Below are 21914 nucleotides of genomic sequence, written 5' to 3'. Positions count from 1 at the left end.
TACTTTTTTGTGCCCTGTCTCCTGCGGAGCCGCTATTCCCCATGGTCCTTTCAGGAACCCCAGCATCCACTACGGACTCCGAGAAATAGAATTATCGGTAAGTAAATTCTTATTTTCTTTGTATACTAAATAAATATAGACATGACCTATATGGCGGGTTCTCTTAAATGGGGTACATCTGAAGAAATTGATCCTCCCTGGGCAGATGGTGTCTTCAGTTGGTATTCAATGTTAATATAGGAAATTCTATGGCCTAAAAGATGTAATTGTGCAGAAATATAACCAATTTCATCGTCATACAACAGAGGTTTAACCAGTGTTGTACCCCCTGTGTGTCACCTCCTACCCCATATATCTGCCAGCCTCATGCTCCCTGTGTCCACGTCACATGCATCCTGTAATACTTCTGCCTTGTGACCCCTATGTCACCTCCTGCACCCTGTGATTTTACAGCCTAGTGCCCACCTCTGTCATTCCAGACTTGTGCCCCAGGTAACCTCCTGGCCCCTTTCTTTCCAGCAACATGCCCCATGTCACTCATGCCTCATTTTCTCTGTGACCCCTCAATCCTCCTTTCCCCATGTCCATTTCAGTCTTGTGCTCCCTGTGTTCCCTCTGCACATGCTTCCTGTGTCATTCAAGCCTTATGTCCCCTGAGTCACATCCTGCACCCATGTGTTTCCAGCCACATGCCTCTTGTCAATCCAGCCACCTTTCCACTGTGTCCCATCCAGTCTCCTACTCACTGTGTCCCCTCAAGCCCCATGCTTCCTGTGTCCCCTCCAGTCACACCCTATCCTGTGTTATGCCAGCCTTGTGCTCCTTGTCACCTCCTGCCCCCTGTCTTTCTGGCCACATGCAACCTGTCAATCCAGCATCCTGCTCCCAGGATTTTTCTAGAATCCTGCCTCCTAGGCCACCTTCTTCCCCCTGTGTCTTTCCAGCCACAACATCTGTAGCCTTATCCACCCATGTGTCTATCCAGTAATCTCATTCCCCTGCATTTCTCCAACTGCTTCATCCCCCTGTCTGTCTTCAGCAGCCTCATCACTCCCTTGTGTAAAAACAGCAAACTCATCATGCCATCTTTGGCTCAACAGCAGCCTTATCCCCATTGTGGCTCTGCAGCAGACTCAGTCCACCCCTAATGCCTCTACATTTCTACAGCAGGCCTCTTCCCCTTCCCTATGTCTATCTGTCTTCAGTTCCCCATCACTCCAGCTTCCCTATACCACTCCAGTTCTCTTCCACCTGTAACTCCAGATCCTTCATGTCAATCTAGTCTCCAACATCTCACTCCAGCTCCAGCCCCTCCGCTGTCCCACTCCAGCCCCCATGTGCCAATCCAGCTCTCCTGTGTCACTCTGGTTCCCCACCATCTTGTCACTGCAGCACGCATTGTGTCACTCCAGCCCCAGCTTGCCACAAACCTACCTTCTTGGGCTTCTGCCTGCAGTGCCATGCCTCTTCTCTGTGTGGCTTTTCTGTTCTGCTCAGTCTGCTGCCCTCCAATGCTGTGAGTGACATTAAAATGTCATGCATGTTTTCTCACCAGGTGACAAGAAGATATGCCATCATATTCTATGTTCCTAACTTTATATGTTTTTATGATTCCTTCTCCTCTTAGTGCCTGTGGCCTGGTGATTTCTACAGCAAAGCAGGCACCAGACCCCCTTATTGCTGGGCCTGGGAGGTGGAACCATGCATAAGGCTGAGATGCCGATTTGATTGCATCTGCACCCTTCCAGGTTACAGCAGTCTGGGCAATGGCCCTGTCAGCCCACCTCTTTAGTCGCTCCTGAATATTCCTCAGGACTATATCAGCTATAAAGGCTTTAGAGCTAGCCTTTGTCTCTAATATAATAGATTAAAGACATTCAACAAATTTTTAAGCAAATTTTTATTATCTACTTTTTCAGAGGGGTTATGGGTTTTGCTATATTTATGTTGGCTTTCTAAAAGCTCTTGATTACCTAAATAGACAATGAAGCTTCATAATTATAGAAAAATAACAGCAATTATTAATGTCTTCTGTAAATAGAAATAAAAGATAAAGACCCAATGCATAATTGGCACATGTAATTATAGGTAAACTCAGCATGAGGCAAATATTCTCCTAAACCCAATTGATTCTCTGATGTATACTACTTTATATAATGTTCCAAAATTTGGTTGACATTGTCTGCCTGTTGGATGGAAACTGAAGAAAACTGTAGCATCTGGTATCAAACTGATTGCAATACACTTTCTAGAATTTGGAGATACCTGTGTCCATCTAACAAAGTCAATATTCCCTGTTAATCCATATAATCTTATAGCATGACTGGTAAATAAATGAGCTAATTCTCAAATTGATGGTTACTGAGAAAAAGGAACAAAATGAGCCATTTTACTGAAATGGTCACACCATAACCTAAATCATAGAAATACCTATAAACTCTGGCAAATTAACTGTAAAATCCTGGAAAATCTCAGTCCATGTATTATCAGGCATGGATAAGAAAATGATAGTTTGGGCAAATTCTGTAAGATTGTGACCTAGCACATGATGCACAAGAATCATCATGGATTTGGCATCTTGTGAAATTTAGACCAACAAAATGATCTATCAATGATTTCAATAATTTTTATTATCCATGTAAATCATTACGATTCTTACTATACACATAAGAAAATCACTCTTTTGTGCTGGACTGGCAGCCTTTTCACACAGCTGATCCTCGTTAGTATAGTGGTGAGTATCCCCGCCTGTCACGCGGGAGACCGGGGTTCAATTCCCCGACGGGGAGGCTGCAATTTTTATTTCTCCAATATTCCAATTTAACACAATGAAAAACTAAATGATCAACATGTTATAACATGCATAAAAATCAACAGAAAACTATCCTAAATAAAGTTGTGTACTTTAAAAACAACACACAAATCCATTCAAATAGAATAGCATGTATAGAAAACAAAATGTACCAACTGTAATAATATACTTCTATAGCTATTTCTTTTATTTCTCCAATATTCCAATTTAGATACTTCGGAAAAAATATATGATAAAAATGGTATGACATGGATAAAAGAATAAAAAATTACCAGAAATGGAATTGTGCAAATCAAAACACACAAATCCGTGGAACTGGAACAGCATATATATACATACAAACAAAATGTACCAACTGGAATAATGTACTTGTGTAACTCTTTCTTGTCTATATATGGCTATGGAATAAATCAGAAGGATTTGGCATTTTGTGTAGAGTTACACATACTTAATTTTTTTACATGTCTAAATAGAATAGAGGCAGGGAGGTTGGCCCATTGCTGTATGACACCTTTGGAAGGAAAAGTGCATACAATGTCTAGGGCATCACAAAACAATGTCCAGAGTTGTTTTGACATTCCTAGCCTTGAAAAAACACATTGATGTGCCCCATTCTCAATGACAGTATTGGTCATGTGACTTCTGAAGCAATCTTCTTGTAAAGTTTTAGCCTACCTCAATGAGAAAAACAAGATAGGCTGAACGCTATGCATACACTCTGATGTGGGTCCTTAACACCCACATTTAATTTTACAATGTTTAGTAGAATTGATTTTTATTTTTTAACAAGCTTTTCATTTACATACCATTGGCAAGCACCCAAAAATGTTCCTAGGGCAGGATCTAGACCAATTAGAGCATGGGGCAACAAGTCCTTTTGCAGCTTTGCTTAAAAAATAAAACTATACAGTTTTCTTTGTATACTAAATAAATATAGACATGACCTATATGGCGGGTTCTCTTAAATGGGGTACATCTGAAGAAATTGATCCTCCCTGGGCAGATGGTGTCTTCAGTTGGTATTCAATGTTAATATAGGAAATTCTATGGCCTAAAAGATGTGATTGTGCAGAAATATAACCAATTTCATCGTCATACAACAGAGGTTTAACCAGTGTTGTACCCCCTGTGTGTCACCTCCTAACCCATATATCTGCCAGCCTCATGCTCCCTGTGTCCACGTCACATGTATCCTGTAATACTTCTGCCTTGTGACCCCTACGTCACCTCCTGCACCCTGTGATTTTACAGCCAAGTGCCCACCTCTGTCATTCCAGACTTGTGCCCCAGGTAACCTCCTGGCCCCTCTTTCTTTCCAGCAACATGCCCCATGTCACTCATGCCTCATTTTCTCTGTGACCCCTCAATCCTCCTTTCCCCATGTCCATTTCAGTCTTGTGCTCCCTCTGCACATGCTTCCTGTGTCATTCAAGCCTTATGTCCCCTGAGTCACATCCTGCCCCCATGTGTTTCCAGCCACATGCCTCTTGTCAATCCAGCCACCTTTCCACTGTGTCCCATCCAGTCTCCTACTCACTGTGTCCCCTCAAGCCCCATGCTTCCTGTGTCCCCTCCAGTCACACCCTATCCTGTGTTATGCCAGCCTTGTGCTCCTTGTCACCTCCTGCCCCCTGTGTCTTTCTGGCCACATGCAACCTGTCAATCCAGCATCCTGCTCCCAGGATTTTTCTAAAATCCTGCCTCCTAGGCCACCTTCTTCCCCCTGTGTCTTTCCAGCCACAACATCTGTAGCCTTATCCACCCATGTGTCTATCCAGTAATCTCATTCCCCTGCATTTCTCCAACTGCTTCATCCCCCTGTCTGTCTCCAGCAGCCTCATCACTCCCTTGTGTAAAAACAGCAAACTCATCATGCCATCTTTGGCTCAACAGCAGCCTTATCCCCATTGTGGCTCTGCGGCAGACTCAGTCCACCCCTAATGCCTCTACATTTCTACAGCAGGCCTCTTCCCCTTCCCTATGTCTATCTGTCTTCAGTTCCCCATCACTCCAGCTTCCCTATACCACTCCAGTTCTCTTCCACCTGTAACTCCAGATCCTTCATGTCAATCTAGTCTCTAACATCTCACTCCAGCTCCAGCCCCTCCGCTGTCCCACTCCAGCCCCCATGTGCCAATCCAGCTCTCCTGTGTCTCTCTGGTTCCCCACCATCTTGTCACTGCAGCACGCATTGTGTCACTCCAGCCCCAGCTTGCCACAAACCTACCTTCTTGGGCTTCTGCCTGCAGTGCCATGCCTCTTCTCTGTGTGGCTTTTCTGTTCTGCTCAGTCTGCTGCCCTCCAATGCTGTGAGTGACATTAAAATGTCATGCATGTTTTCTCACCAGGTGACAAGAAGATATGCCATCATATTCTATGTTCCTAACTTTATATGTTTTTATGATTCCTTCTCCTCTTAGTGCCTGTGGCCTGGTGATTTCTACAGCAAAGCAGGCACCAGACCCCCTTATTGCTGGGCCTGGGAGGTGGAACCATGCATAAGGCTGAGATGCCGATTTGATTGCATCTGCACCCTTCCAGGTTACAGCAGTCTGGGCAATGGCCCTGTCAGCCCACCTCTTTAGTCGCTCCTGAATATTCCTCAGGACTATATCAGCTATAAAGGCTTTAGAGCTAGCCTTTGTCTCTAATATAATAGATTAAAGACATTCAACAAATTTTTAAGCAAATTTTTATTATCTACTTTTTCAGAGGGGTTATGGGTTTTGCTATATTTATGTTGGCTTTCTAAAAGCTCTTGATTACCTAAATAGACAATGAAGCTTCATAATTATAGAAAAATAACAGCAATTATTAATGTCTTCTGTAAATAGAAATAAAAGATAAAGACCCAATGCATAATTGGCACATGTAATTATAGGTAAACTCAGCATGAGGCAAATATTCTCCTAAACCCAATTGATTCTCTGATGTATACTACTTTATATAATGTTCCAAAATTTGGTTGACATTGTCTACCTGTTGGATGGAAACTGAAGAAAACTGTAGCATCTGGTATCAAACTGATTGCAATACACTTTCTAGAATTTGGAGATACCTGTGTCCATCTAACAAAGTCAATATTCCCTGTTAATCCATATAATCTTATAGCATGACTGGTAAATAAATGAGCTAATTCTCAAATTGATGGTTACTGAGAAAAAGGAACAAAATGAGCCATTTTACTGAAATGGTCACACCATAACCTAAATCATAGAAATACCTATAAACTCTGGCAAATTAACTGTAAAATCCTGGAAAATCTCAGTCCATGTATTATCAGGCATGGATAAGAAAATGATAGTTTGGGCAAATTCTGTAAGATTGTGACCTAGCACATGATGCACAAGAATCATCATGGATTTGGCATCTTGTGAAATTTAGACCAACAAAATGATCTATCAATGATTTCAATAATTTTTATTATCCATGTAAATCATTACGATTCTTACTATACACATAAGAAAATCACTCTTTTGTGCTGGACTGGCAGCCTTTTCACACAGCTGATCCTCGTTAGTATAGTGGTGAGTATCCCCGCCTGTCACGCGGGAGACCGGGGTTCAATTCCCCGACGGGGAGGCTGCAATTTTTATTTCTCCAATATTCCAATTTAACACAATGAAAAACTAAATGATCAACATGTTATAACATGCATAAAAATCAACAGAAAACTATCCTAAATAAAGTTGTGTACTTTAAAAACAACACACAAATCCATTCAAATAGAATAGCATGTATAGAAAACAAAATGTACCAACTGTAATAATATACTTCTATAGCTATTTCTTTTATTTCTCCAATATTCCAATTTAGATACTTCGGAAAAAATATATGATAAAAATGGTATGACATGGATAAAAGAATAAAAAATTACCAGAAATGGAATTGTGCAAATCAAAACACACAAATCCGTGGAACTGGAACAGCATATATATACATACAAACAAAATGTACCAACTGGAATAATGTACTTGTGTAACTCTTTCTTGTCTATATATGGCTATGGAATAAATCAGAAGGATTTGGCATTTTGTGTAGAGTTACACATACTTAATTTTTTTACATGTCTAAATAGAATAGAGGCAGGGAGGTTGGCCCATTGCTGTATGACACCTTTGGAAGGAAAAGTGCATACAATGTCTAGGGCATCACAAAACAATGTCCAGAGTTGTTTTGACATTCCTAGCCTTGAAAAAACACATTGATGTGCCCCATTCTCAATGACAGTATTGGTCATGTGACTTCTGAAGCAATCTTCTTGTAAAGTTTTAGCCTACCTCAATGAGAAAAACAAGATAGGCTGAACGCTATGCATACACTCTGATGTGGGTCCTTAACACCCACATTTAATTTTACAATGTTTAGTAGAATTGATTTTTATTTTTTAACAAGCTTTTCATTTACATACCATTGGCAAGCACCCAAAAATGTTCCTAGGGCAGGATCTAGACCAATTAGAGCATGGGACAACAAGTCCTTTTGCAGCTTTGCTTAAAAAATAAAACTATACAGTTTTCTTTGTATACTAAATAAATATAGACATGACCTATATGGCGGGTTCTCTTAAATGGGGTACATCTGAAGAAATTGATCCTCCCTGGGCAGATGGTGTCTTCAGTTGGTATTCAATGTTAATATAGGAAATTCTATGGCCTAAAAGATGTAATTGTGCAGAAATATAACCAATTTCATCGTCATACAACAGAGGTTTAACCAGTGTTGTACCCCCTGTGTGTCACCTCCTACCCCATATATCTGCCAGCCTCATGCTCCCTGTGTCCACGTCACATGCATCCTGTAATACTTCTGCCTTGTGACCCCTATGTCACCTCCTGCACCCTGTGATTTTACAGCCAAGTGCCCACCTCTGTCATTCCAGACTTGTGCCCCAGGTAACCTCCTGGCCCCTTTCTTTCCAGCAACATGCCCCATGTCACTCATGCCTCATTTTCTCTGTGACCCCTCAATCCTCCTTTCCCCATGTCCATTTCAGTCTTGTGCTCCCTGTGTTCCCTCTGCACATGCTTCCTGTGTCATTCAAGCCTTATGTCCCCTGAGTCACATCCTGCACCCATGTGTTTCCAGCCACATGCCTCTTGTCAATCCAGCCACCTTTCCACTGTGTCCCATCCAGTCTCCTACTCACTGTGTCCCCTCAAGCCCCATGCTTCCTGTGTCCCCTCCAGTCACACCCTATCCTGTGTTATGCCAGCCTTGTGCTCCTTGTCACCTCCTGCCCCCTGTGTCTTTCTGGCCACATGCAACCTATCAATCCAGCATCCTGCTCCCAGGATTTTTCTAAAATCCTGCCTCCTAGGCCACCTTCTTCCCCCTGTGTCTTTCCAGCCACAACATCTGTAGCCTTATCCACCCATGTGTCTATCCAGTAATCTCATTCCCCTGCATTTCTCCAACTGCTTCATCCCCCTGTCTGTCTCCAGCAGCCTCATCACTCCCTTGTGTAAAAACAGCAAACTCATCATGCCATCTTTGGCTCAACAGCAGCCTTATGCCCATTGTGGTTCTGCAGCAGACTCAGTCCACCCCTAATGCCTCTACATTTCTACAGCAGGCCTCTTCCCCTTCCCTATGTCTATCTGTCTTCAGTTCCCCATCACTCCAGCTTCCCTATACCACTCCAGTTCTCTTCCACCTGTAACTCCAGATCCTTCATGTCAATCTAGTCTCCAACATCTCACTCCAGCTCCAGCCCCTCCGCTGTCCCACTCCAGCCCCCATGTGCCAATCCAGCTCTCCTGTGTCACTCTGGTTCCCCACCATCTTGTCACTGTAGCACGCATTGTGTCACTCCAGCCCCAGCTTGCCACAAACCTACCTTCTTGGGCTTCTGCCTGCAGTGCCATGCCTCTTCTCTGTGTGGCTTTTCTGTTCTGCTCAGTCTGCTGCCCTCCAATGCTGTGAGTGACATTAAAATGTCATGCATGTTTTCTCACCAGGTGACAAGAAGATATGCCATCATATTCTATGTTCCTAACTTTATATGTTTTTATGATTCCTTCTCCTCTTAGTGCCTGTGGCCTGGTGATTTCTACAGCAAAGCAGGCACCAGACCCCCTTATTGCTGGGCCTGGGAGGTGGAACCATGCATAAGGCTGAGATGCCGATTTGATTGCATCTGCACCCTTCCAGGTTACAGCAGTCTGGGCAATGGCCCTGTCAGCCCACCTCTTTAGTCGCTCCTGAATATTCCTCAAGACTATATCAGCTATAAAGGCTTTAGAGCTAGCCTTTGTCTCTAATATAATAGATTAAAGACATTCAACAAATTTTTAAGCAAATTTTTATTATCTACTTTTTCAGAGGGGTTATGGGTTTTGCTATATTTATGTTGGCTTTCTAAAAGCTCTTGATTACCTAAATAGACAATGAAGCTTCATAATTATAGAAAAATAACAGCAATTATTAATGTCTTCTGTAAATAGAAATAAAAGATAAAGACCCAATGCATAATTGGCACATGTAATTATAGGTAAACTCAGCATGAGGCAAATATTCTCCTAAACCCAATTGATTCTCTGATGTATACTACTTTATATAATGTTCCAAAATTTGGTTGACATTGTCTGCCTGTTGGATGGAAACTGAAGAAAACTGTAGCATCTGGTATCAAACTGATTGCAATACACTTTCTAGAATTTGGAGATACCTGTGTCCATCTAACAAAGTCAATATTCCCTGTTAATCCATATAATCTTATAGCATGACTGGTAAATAAATGAGCTAATTCTCAAATTGATGGTTACTGAGAAAAAGGAACAAAATGAGCCATTTTACTGAAATGGTCACACCATAACCTAAATCATAGAAATACCTATAAACTCTGGCAAATTAACTGTAAAATCCTGGAAAATCTCAGTCCATGTATTATCAGGCATGGATAAGAAAATGATAGTTTGGGCAAATTCTGTAAGATTGTGACCTAGCACATGATGCACAAGAATCAACATGGATTTGGCATCTTGTGAAATTTAGACCAACAAAATGATCTATCAATGATTTCAATAATTTTTATTATCCATGTAAATCATTACGATTCTTACTATACACATAAGAAAATCACTCTTTTGTGCTGGACTGGCAGCCTTTTCACACAGCTGATCCTCGTTAGTATAGTGGTGAGTATCCCCGCCTGTCACGCGGGAGACCGGGGTTCAATTCCCCGACGGGGAGGCTGCAATTTTTATTTCTCCAATATTCCAATTTAACACAATGAAAAACTAAATGATCAACATGTTATAACATGCATAAAAATCAACAGAAAACTATCCTAAATAAAGTTGTGTACTTTAAAAACAACACACAAATCCATTCAAATAGAATAGCATGTATAGAAAACAAAATGTACCAACTGTAATAATATACTTCTATAGCTATTTCTTTTATTTCTCCAATATTCCAATTTAGATACTTCAGAAAAAATATATGATAAAAATGGTATGACATGGATAAAAGAATAAAAAATTACCAGAAATGGAATTGTGCAAATCAAAACACACAAATCCGTGGAACTGGAACAGCATATATATACATACAAACAAAATGTACCAACTGGAATAATGTACTTGTGTAACTCTTTCTTGTCTATATATGGCTATGGAATAAATCAGAAGGATTTGGCATTTTGTGTAGAGTTACACATACTTAATTTTTTTACATGTCTAAATAGAATAGAGGCAGGGAGGTTGGCCCATTGCTGTATGACACCTTTGGAAGGAAAAGTGCATACAATGTCTAGGGCATCACAAAACAATGTCCAGAGTTGTTTTGACATTCCTAGCCTTGAAAAAATAAGAATTTACTTACCGATAATTCTATTTCTCGGAGTCCGTAGTGGATGCTGGGGTTCCTGAAAGGACCATGGGGAATAGCGGCTCCGCAGGAGACAGGGCACAAAAAAGTAAAGCTTTTACCAGATCAGGTGGTGTGCACTGGCTCCTCCCCCTATGACCCTCCTCCAGACTCCAGTTAGGTACTGTGCCCGGACGAGCGTACACAATAAGGGAGGCAATTTGAATCCCGGGTAAGACTCATACCAGCCACACCAATCACACCGTACAACTTGTGATCTAAACCCAGTTAACAGTATGATAACAGAAAGAGCCTCTTAAAGATGGCTCCTTAACAATATAACCCGAATTTGTTAACAATAACTATGTACAGTATTGCAGATAATCCGCACTTGGGATGGGCGCCCAGCATCCACTACGGACTCCGAGAAATAGAATTATCGGTAAGTAAATTCTTATTTTCTCTATCGTCCTAAGTGGATGCTGGGGTTCCTGAAAGGACCATGGGGATTATACCAAAGCTCCCAAACGGGCGGGAGAGTGCGGATGACTCTGCAGCACCGAATGAGAGAATTCCAAGTCCTCCTTAGCCAGGGTATCAAATTTGTAGAATTTTACAAACGTGTTTTCCCCCGACCACGTAGCTGCTCGGCAGAATTGTAATGCCGAGACCCCTCGGGCAGCCGCCCAAGATGAGCCCACCTTCCTTGTGGAATGGGCCTTAACAGATTTAGGCTGTGGCAGGCCTGCCACAGAATGAGCAAGTTGAATTGTGTTACAAATCCAACGAGCAATCGTCTGCTTAGAAGCAGGGGCACCCAACTTGTTGGGTGCATATAGTATCAACAGCGAGTCAGATTTTCTGACTTCAGCCGTGCTTGAAATGTATATTTTTAAGGCTCTGACAACGTCCAACAACTTGGAGTCCTCCAAGTCGCCAGTGGCCGCAGGCACCACAATAGGTTGGTTCAGGTGAAACGCTGATACCACCTTAGGGAGAAAATGCGGACGAGTCCTCAGTTCTGCCCTATCCGAATGGAAGATTAGATAAGGGCTTTTATAAGATAAAGCCGCCAATTCAGATACTCTCCTGGCGGAAGCCAGGGCCAGTAACATAGTCACTTTCCATGTGAGATATTTAAAATCCACCTTTTTCAATGGTTCAAACCAATGGGATTTGAGGAAATCTAAAACGACATTTAGATCCCACGGTGCCACCGGAGGCACCACAGGAGGCTGTATATGCAGTACTCCTTTAACAAAAGTCTGTACCTCAGGAACTGAGGCCAATTCTTTTTGGAAGAATATTGACAGGGCCGAAATTTGAACCTTAATAGATCTCAATTTGAGACCCATAGACAATCCTGATTGTAGGAAATGTAGGAAACGACCCAGTTGAAATTCCTCCGTCGGAACACTCCGATCCTCGCACCACGCGACATATTTTCGCCAAATGCGGTGATAATGTTTCGCGGTGACTTCCTTCCTTGCCTTAATCAAGGTAGGAATGACTTCTTCTGGAATGCCTTTCCCTTTTAGGATCTGGCGTTCAACCGCCATGCCGTCAAACGCAGCCGCGGTAAGTCTTGAAAGAGACAGGGACCCTGTTGTAGCAGGTCCCTTCTCAGAAGTAGAGGGCACGGGTCGTCCGTGACCAACTCTTGAAGTTCCGGGTACCAAGTCCTTCTTGGCTAATCCGGAGCCACTAGTATTGTTCTTACTCCTCCTCACCGTATAATCTTCAATACCTTTGGTATGAGAGGCAGAGGAGGAAACACATATACTGATTTGTACACCCAAGGTGTTACCAGTGCGTCCACAGCTATTGCCTGTGGATCTCTTGACCTGGCGCAATACTTGTCCTTGAGGCGAGACGCCATCATGTCTACCATTGGTCTTTCCCAACAGTTTATTAGCATGTGGAAGACTTCTGGATGAAGACCCCCCTCTCCCGGGTGAATATCGTGTCTGCTGAGGAAGTCTGCTTCCCAGTTGTCCACGCCCGGGAAGAACACTGCTGACAGTGCTATTACGTGATTCTCCGCCCAGCGAAGAATGTTGGCAGCTTCTGCCATTGCACTCCTGCTTCTTGTGCCGCCCTGTCTGTTTACATGGGCGACCGCCGTGATGTTGTCCGACTGAATCAACACCGGTTTTCCTTGCAGGAGTGGTTCCGCCTGGCTTAGAGCATTTTAGATTGCTCTTAGTACCAGAATGTTTATGTGAAGAGACTTTTCCAGGTTCGTCCATACCCCCTGGAAGTTTCTTCCTTGTGTGACTGCTCCCCAACCTCTCAGGCTGGCGTCCGTGGTCACCAGGATCAAATCCTGTATGCCGAATCTGCGGCCCTCCAATAGATGAGCCTTTTGCAACCACCACAGAAGATATACCCTTGTCCTTGGCGACAGGGTTATTCGCAGGTGCATCTGAGGATGCGACCCTGACCATTTGTCCAACAGATCCCTTTGGAAAATTCTTGCATGGAATCTGCCGAATGGAATTGCTTCGTAAAAAGCCACCATTTTTCCCAGGACTCTTGTGTACAGACACCTTTCCTGGTTTTAGGAGGTTCCTGACAGGTCGGATAACTCCTTGGCTTTTTCCTCGGGAAGAAAAACCTTTTTCTGAACCGTGTCCAGAATCATCCCTAGGAACAGCAGACGTATCGTCGGAAAACAGCTGCGATTCTTGGAATATTTAGAATCCAGTCGTGCCGTCGAAGAACTACTTTAGATAGTGCTCTTCCGACCTCCAACTGTTCTCTGGAACTTGCCCTTTTTAGGTCGTGCAAGTAAGGGATAATTTAGATGCCTTTTTTCTTTGAAGAAACATCTTTTCGGCCATTACCTTGGTAAAAAGGCCCGGGGTGCCGTGGATAATTCAAACGGCATCGTCTGAAACTGATATTGACAGTTCTGTACCACGAACCAGAGGTACCCTTGATGAGAAGGACAAAATTTGGACATGGAGGTAATCCTTGATGTCCAGGGACACCATATAGTCCCCTTTTTTCCGGTTCGCTATCACTGCTCTGAGTGACTTTATCTCGATTTGAACCTTTTATGTAAGTGTTCAAAACATTTTAGATTTAGACTATGTGTCACCAAGCCGTCTGGCTTCAGTACCACAATATAGTGTGGAAAAATAATACCCTTTTCCTTGTCGTAGGAGGGGTACTTTGATTATCACCTGCTGGATATACAGCTTGTGAATTGTTTCCAATGCTGCCTCCCTGTCGGAGGGAGCCGTTGGTAAAGCAGACTTCAGGAACCTGCGAGGAGAAGATGTCTCGACTCTCCAATCTTTACCCCTGGGATAATACTCGTACGATCTAGGGGTCAACTTGCGAGTGATCCCACTGCGCCCTGAGACTCTTGAGACTACCCCCCCACCTTGAGTCCGCTTGCACGGCCCCAGCGTCATGCTGAGGACTTGGCAGACGCGGTGGAGGGCTTCTTTTCCTGGGAAAGGGCTGCCTGCTGCAGTCTACTTCCCTTACCTCTATGTCTGGGCAGATATGACTGGCCTTTTGCCTGCATGCCCTCATGGGAAAGGAAAGATTGAGGCTGAAAAGACGGTGTCTTTTTTAGCTGAGATGTAACTTGGGGTAAAAAAGGTTGGATTTCCCAGCTGTTGCTGTGGTCCCCAGGTCCGATGGACCGACCCCCAAATAACTCCTTCCCTTTATACAGCAATACTTCCATCTGCCGTATGGGATCTGTATCACCTGACCACTGTCGTGTCCCTGACATCTTCTGGGAGATATGGACAACGCACTTATCTTGATGCCAGAGAGCAAATATCCCTCTGTGCATCTCACATACATATATATAGAATGCATCCTATTAAATGCTCTACATGAATAAAATATTTTCAGTCAGGGAATCCGACCAAGCCAACCCAGCACTGCATCTCCAGGCTGATGGCGATCGCTGGTCGCAGTATAACCACCGTATGTGTGTATATACTTTTTAGGATATTTTTCCAGCTTCCTATCAGCTGGCTCCTTGAGGGCGGCCGTATCTGGAGACGGTAACGCCACTTGATAAGCGTGTGAGCGCCTTATCACCCTAAGGGGTGTTTCCCAACGTACCCTAATTTCTGGCGGGAAAGGGTATAACGCCAATATTTGCTATCGGGGTAACCCTACGCATCATCACACACTTCATTTTATTTTATCTGATTCATGAAAAACTACAGGTAGTTTTTTTTTCACTCCCACATAATACCCTTTCTTGTGGTACTTGTAGTATCAGAAACACGTAACACCTCCTTCATTGCCCTTAACGTGTGGCCCTAATGAGAAATACGTTTGTTTATTCACCGTCGACACTGTATTCAGTGTCCGTGTCTGTGTCTGTGTCGACCGACTGAGGTAAATGGGCGTTTTTAAAACCCCTGACGGTGTTTCTGAGACGCCTGGACCGGTCCTAATAGATTGTCGGCCGTCTCATGTCGTCAACCGACCTTGCAGCGTGTTGACATTCTCACGTAATTCTCTAAATAAGCCATCCATTCCGGTGTCGACTCCCTAGAGAGTGACATCACCATTACAGGCAATTTCTCCGCCTCCTCACCAACATCGTCCTCATACATGTCGACACACACGTACCGACACACAGCACACACACCGGGAATGCTCTGACAGAGGACAGGACCCACTAGCCCTTTGGGGAGACAGAGGGAGAGTCTGCCAGCACACACCAAAAACGCTATAATTATATAGGGACAACCTTATATAAGTGTTTCTCCCTTATAGCATCTTTTATATATATACAATATCGCCAAAATCAGTGCCCCCCCTCTCTGTTTTAACCCTGTTTCTGTAGTGCAGTGCAGGGGAGAGCCTGGGAGCCTTCTCTCCAGCTTTTCTGTGAGAGAAAATGGCGCTGTGTGCTGAGGAGATAGGCCCCGCCCCTTTTACGGCGGGCTCGTCTCCCGCTATTTTTGAAGTTAGGCAGGGGTTAAATATCTCCATATAGCCTCTGTGGGCTATATGTGAGGTATTTTTTGCCTCTAATAAGGTTTTTATTTGCCTCTCAGAGCGCCCCCCCCAGCGCTCTGCACCCTCAGTGACTGTTGTGTGAAGTGTGCTGAGAGGAAAATGGCGCACAGCTGCAGTGCTGTGCGCTACCTTTATGAAGACTCAGGAGTCTTCAGCCGCCGATTTTGGACCTCTTCTCTCTTCAGCGTCTGCAAGGGGGCCGGCGGCGCGGCTCCGGTGACCATCCAGGCTGTACCTGTGATCGTCCCTCTGGAGCTAGTGTCCAGTAGCCAAGCAGCAAATCCACTCTGCACGCAGGTGAGTTCACTACTTCTCCCCTAAGTCCCTCGTTGCAGTGATCCTGTTGCCAGCAGGACTCACTGTAAAGTAAAAAACCTAAGCTAAACTTTCTCTAAGCAGCTCTTTAGGAGAGCCACCTAGATTGCACCCTTCTCGTTCGGGCACAAAATCTAACTGGAGTCTGGAGGAGGGTCATAGGGGGAGGAGCCAGTGCACACCACCTGATCTGGTAAAAGCTTTACTTTTTTGTGCCCTGTCTCCTGCGGAGCCGCTATTCCCCATGGTCCTTTCAGGAACCCCAGCATCCACTTAGGACGATAGAGAAAACACATTGATGTGCCCCATTCTCAATGACAGTATTGGTCATGTGACTTCTGAAGCAATCTTCTTGTAAAGTTTTAGCCTACCTCAATGAGAAAAACAAGATAGGCTGAACGCTATGCATACACTCTGATGTGGGTCCTTAACACCCACATTTAATTTTACAATGTTTAGTAGAATTGATTTTTATTTTTTAACAAGCTTTTCATTTACATACCATTGGCAAGCACCCAAAAATGTTCCTAGGGCAGGATCTAGACCAATTAGAGCATGGGGCAACAAGTCCTTTTGCAGCTTTGCTTAAAAAATAAAACTATACAGTTTTCTTTGTATACTAAATAAATATAGACATGACCTATATGGCGGGTTCTCTTAAATGGGGTACATCTGAAGAAATTGATCCTCCCTGGGCAGATGGTGTCTTCAGTTGGTATTCAATGTTAATATAGGAAATTCTATGGCCTAAAAGATGTGATTGTGCAGAAATATAACCAATTTCATCGTCATACAACAGAGGTTTAACCAGTGTTGTACCCCCTGTGTGTCACCTCCTAACCCATATATCTGCCAGCCTCATGCTCCCTGTGTCCACGTCACATGTATCCTGTAATACTTCTGCCTTGTGACCCCTACGTCACCTCCTGCACCCTGTGATTTTACAGCCAAGTGCCCACCTCTGTCATTCCAGACTTGTGCCCCAGGTAACCTCCTGGCCCCTCTTTCTTTCCAGCAACATGCCCCATGTCACTCATGCCTCATTTTCTCTGTGACCCCTCAATCCTCCTTTCCCCATGTCCATTTCAGTCTTGTGCTCCCTGTGTTCCCTCTGCACATGCTTCCTGTGTCATTCAAGCCTTATGTCCCCTGAGTCACATCCTGCACCCATGTGTTTCCAGCCACATGCCTCTTGTCAATCCAGCCACCTTTCCACTGTGTCCCATCCAGTCTCCTACTCACTGTGTCCCCTCAAGCCCCATGCTTCCTGTGTCCCCTCCAGTCACACCCTATCCTGTGTTATGCCAGCCTTGTGCTCCTTGTCACCTCCTGCCCCCTGTGTCTTTCTGGCCACATGCAACCTGTCAATCCAGCATCCTGCTCCCAGGATTTTTCTAAAATCCTGCCTCCTAGGCCACCTTCTTCCCCCTGTGTCTTTCCAGCCACAACATCTGTAGCCTTATCCACCCATGTGTCTATCCAGTAATCTCATTCCCCTGCATTTCTCCAACTGCTTCATCCCCCTGTCTGTCTCCAGCAGCCTCATCACTCCCTTGTGTAAAAACAGCAAACTCATCATGCCATCTTTGGCTCAACAGCAGCCTTATCCCCATTGTGGCTCTGCAGCAGACTCAGTCCACCCCTAATGCCTCTACATTTCTACAGCAGGCCTCTTCCCCTTCCCTATGTCTATCTGTCTTCAGTTCCCCATCACTCCAGCTTCCCTATACCACTCCAGTTCTCTTCCACCTGTAACTCCAGATCCTTCATGTCAATCTAGTCTCCAACATCTCACTCCAGCTCCAGCCCCTCCGCTGTCCCACTCCAGCCCCCATGTGCCAATCCAGCTCTCCTGTGTCACTCTGGTTCCCCACCATCTTGTCACTGCAGCACGCATTGTGTCACTCCAGCCCCAGCTTGCCACAAACCTACCTTCTTGGGCTTCTGCCTGCAGTGCCATGCCTCTTCTGTGTGGCTTTTCTGTTCTGCTCAGTCTGCTGCCCTCCAATGCTGTGAGTGACATTAAAATGTCATGCATGTTTTCTCACCAGGTGACAAGAAGATATGCCATCATATTCTATGTTCCTAACTTTATATGTTTTTATGATTCCTTCTCCTCTTAGTGCCTGTGGCCTGGTGATTTCTACAGCAAAGCAGGCACCAGACCCCCTTATTGCTGGGCCTGGGAGGTGGAACCATGCATAAGGCTGAGATGCCGATTTGATTGCATCTGCACCCTTCCAGGTTACAGCAGTCTGGGCAATGGCCCTGTCAGCCCACCTCTTTAGTCGCTCCTGAATATTCCTCAGGACTATATCAGCTATAAAGGCTTTAGAGCTAGCCTTTGTCTCTAATATAATAGATTAAAGACATTCAACAAATTTTTAAGCAATTTTTTATTATCTACTTCTTCAGAGGGGTTATGGGTTTTGCTATATTTATGTTGGCTTTCTAAAAGCTCTTGATTACCTAAATAGACAATGAAGCTTCATAATTATAGAAAAATAACAGCAATTATTAATGTCTTCTGTAAATAGAAATAAAAGATAAAGACCCAATGCATAATTAGCACATGTAATTATAGGTAAACTCAGCATGAGGCAAATATTCTCCTAAACCCAATTGATTCTCTGATGTATACTACTGTATATAATGTTCCAAAATTTGGTTGACATTGTCTACCTGTTGGATGGAAACTGAAGAAAACTGTAGCATCTGGTATCAAACTGATTGCAATACACTTTCTAGAATTTGGAGATACCTGTGTCCATCTAACAAAGTCAATATTCCCTGTTAATCCATATAATCTTATAGCATGACTGGTAAATAAATGAGCTAATTCTCAAATTGATGGTTACTGAGAAAAAGGAACAAAATGAGCCATTTTACTGAAATGGTCACACCATAACCTAAATCATAGAAATACCTATAAACTCTGGCAAATTAACTGTAAAATCCTGGAAAATCTCAGTCCATGTATTATCAGGCATGGATAAGAAAATGATAGTTTGGGCAAATTCTGTAAGATTGTGACCTAGCACATGATGCACAAGAATCAACATGGATTTGGCATCTTGTGAAATTTAGACCAACAAAATGATCTATCAATGATTTCAATAATTTTTATTATCCATGTAAATCATTACGATTCTTACTATACACATAAGAAAATCACTCTTTTGTGCTGGACTGGCAGCCTTTTCACACAGCTGATCCTCGTTAGTATAGTGGTGAGTATCCCCGCCTGTCACGCGGGAGACCGGGGTTCAATTCCCCGACGGGGAGGCTGCAAATTTTATTTCTCCAATATTCCAATTTAACACAATGAAAAACTAAATGATCAACATGTTATAACATGCATAAAAATCAACAGAAAACTATCCTAAATAAAGTTGTGTACTTTAAAAACAACACACAAATCCATTCAAATAGAATAGCATGTATAGAAAACAAAATGTACCAACTGTAATAATATACTTCTATAGCTATTTCTTTTATTTCTCCAATATTCCAATTTAGATACTTCAGAAAAAATATATGATAAAAATGGTATGACATGGATAAAAGAATAAAAAATTACCAGAAATGGAATTGTGCAAATCAAAACACACAAATCCGTGGAACTGGAACAGCATATATATACATACAAACAAAATGTACCAACTGGAATAATGTACTTGTGTAACTCTTTCTTGTCTATATATGGCTATGGAATAAATCAGAAGGATTTGGCATTTTGTGCAGAGTTACACATACTTAATTTTTTTACATGTCTAAATAGAATAGAGGCAGGGAGGTTGGCCCATTGCTGTATGACACCTTTGGAAGGAAAAGTGCATACAATGTCTAGGGCATCACAAAACAATGTCCAGAGTTGTTTTGACATTCCTAGCCTTGAAAAAACACATTGATGTGCCCCAGTCTCAATGACAGTATTGGTCATGTGACTTCTGAAGCAATCTTCTTGTAAAGTTTTAGCCTACCTCAATGACAAAAACAAGATAGGCTGAACGCTATGCATACACTCTGATGTGGGTCCTTAACACCCACATTTAATTTTACAATGTTTAGTAGAATTGATTTTTATTTTTTAACAAGCTTTTCATTTACATACCATTGGCAAGCACCCAAAAATGTTCCTAGGGCAGGATCTAGACCAGTTAGAGCATGGGACAACAAGTCCTTTTGCAGCTTTGCTTAAAAAATAAAACTATACAGTTTTCTTTGTATACTAAATAAATATAGACATGACCTATATGGCGGGTTCTCTTAAATGGGGTACATCTGAAGAAATTGATCCTCCCTGGGCAGATGGTGTCTTCAGTTGGTATTCAATGTTAATATAGGAAATTCTATGGCCTAAAAGATGTAATTGTGCAGAAATATAACCAATTTCATCGTCATACAACAGAGGTTTAACCAGTGTTGTACCCCCTGTGTGTCACCTCCTACCCCATATATCTGCCAGCCTCATGCTCCCTGTGTCCACGTCACATGCATCCTGTAATACTTCTGCCTTGTGACCCCTATGTCACCTCCTGCACCCTGTGATTTTACAGCCAAGTGCCCACCTCTGTCATTCCAGACTTGTGCCCCAGGTAACCTCCTGGCCCCTTTCTTTCCAGCAACATGCCCCATGTCACTCATGCCTCATTTTCTCTGTGACCCCTCAATCCTCCTTTCCCCATGTCCATTTCAGTCTTGTGCTCCCTGTGTTCCCTCTGCACATGCTTCCTGTGTCATTCAAGCCTTATGTCCCCTGAGTCACATCCTGCACCCATGTGTTTCCAGCCACATGCCTCTTGTCAATCCAGCCACCTTTCCACTGTGTCCCATCCAGTCTCCTACTCACTGTGTCCCCTCAAGCCCCATGCTTCCTGTGTCCCCTCCAGTCACACCCTATCCTGTGTTATGCCAGCCTTGTGCTCCTTGTCACCTCCTGCCCCCTGTGTCTTTCTGGCCACATGCAACCTGTCAATCCAGCATCCTGCTCCCAGGATTTTTCTAAAATCCTGCCTCCTAGGCCACCTTCTTCCCCCTGTGTCTTTCCAGCCACAACATCTGTAGCCTTATCCACCCATGTGTCTATCCAGTAATCTCATTCCCCTGCATTTCTCCAACTGCTTCATCCCCCTGTCTGTCTCCAGCAGCCTCATCACTCCCTTGTGTAAAAACAGCAAACTCATCATGCCATCTTTGGCTCAACAGCAGCCTTATCCCCATTGTGGTTCTGCAGCAGACTCAGTCCACCCCTAATGCCTCTACATTTCTACAGCAGGCCTCTTCCCCTTCCCTATGTCTATCTGTCTTCAGTTCCCCATCACTCCAGCTTCCCTATACCACTCCAGTTCTCTTCCACCTGTAACTCCAGATCCTTCATGTCAATCTAGTCTCTAACATCTCACTCCAGCTCCAGCCCCTCCGCTATCCCACTCCAGCCCCCATGTGCCAATCCAGCTCTCCTGTGTCTCTCTGGTTCCCCACCATCTTGTCACTGCAGCACGCATTGTGTCACTCCAGCCCCAGCTTGCCACAAACCTACCTTCTTGGGCTTCTGCCTGCAGTGCCATGCCTCTTCTCTGTGTGGCTTTTCTGTTCTGCTCAGTCTGCTGCCCTCCAATGCTGTGAGTGACATTAAAATGTCATGCATGTTTTCTCACCAGGTGACAAGAAGATATGCCATCATATTCTATGTTCCTAACTTTATATGTTTTTATGATTCCTTCTCCTCTTAGTGCCTGTGGCCTGTTGATTTCTACAGCAAAGCAGGCACCAGACCCCCTTATTGCTGGGCCTGGGAGGTGGAACCATGCATAAGGCTGAGATGCCGATTTGATTGCATCTGCACCCTTCCAGGTTACAGCAGTCTGGGCAATGGCCCTGTCAGCCCACCTCTTTAGTCGCTCCTGAATATTCCTCAGGACTATATCAGCTATAAAGGCTTTAGAGCTAGCCTTTGTCTCTAATATAA

General features: G+C 43.7%; 1 protein-coding gene and 4 non-coding genes across 5 annotated transcripts in view; all 5 read left to right on the top strand.

The window, feature by feature from the left end:
- The window catches only part of UBC (ubiquitin C), a 246704-nt gene that overhangs the window by 82351 nt on the left and 142439 nt on the right, over nt 1-21914 (top strand).
- TRNAD-GUC (transfer RNA aspartic acid (anticodon GUC)) lies at nt 2718-2789 on the top strand. Its single transcript has one exon. It is a non-coding gene; the product is annotated as a tRNA-Asp (tRNA).
- On the top strand, nt 6323-6394 carry TRNAD-GUC (transfer RNA aspartic acid (anticodon GUC)). The gene has a single exon. It is a non-coding gene; the product is annotated as a tRNA-Asp (tRNA).
- TRNAD-GUC (transfer RNA aspartic acid (anticodon GUC)) lies at nt 9935-10006 on the top strand. The gene has a single exon. It is a non-coding gene; the product is annotated as a tRNA-Asp (tRNA).
- Nucleotides 19157-19228, top strand: TRNAD-GUC (transfer RNA aspartic acid (anticodon GUC)). The gene has a single exon. It is a non-coding gene; the product is annotated as a tRNA-Asp (tRNA).

This window comes from Pseudophryne corroboree, chromosome 1 (genome assembly GCF_028390025.1).
Source record: "Pseudophryne corroboree isolate aPseCor3 chromosome 1, aPseCor3.hap2, whole genome shotgun sequence".
Lineage (NCBI taxonomy): Eukaryota > Metazoa > Chordata > Amphibia > Anura > Myobatrachidae > Pseudophryne > Pseudophryne corroboree.
This window is presented reverse-complemented; position numbering and strand designations above follow the sequence as displayed.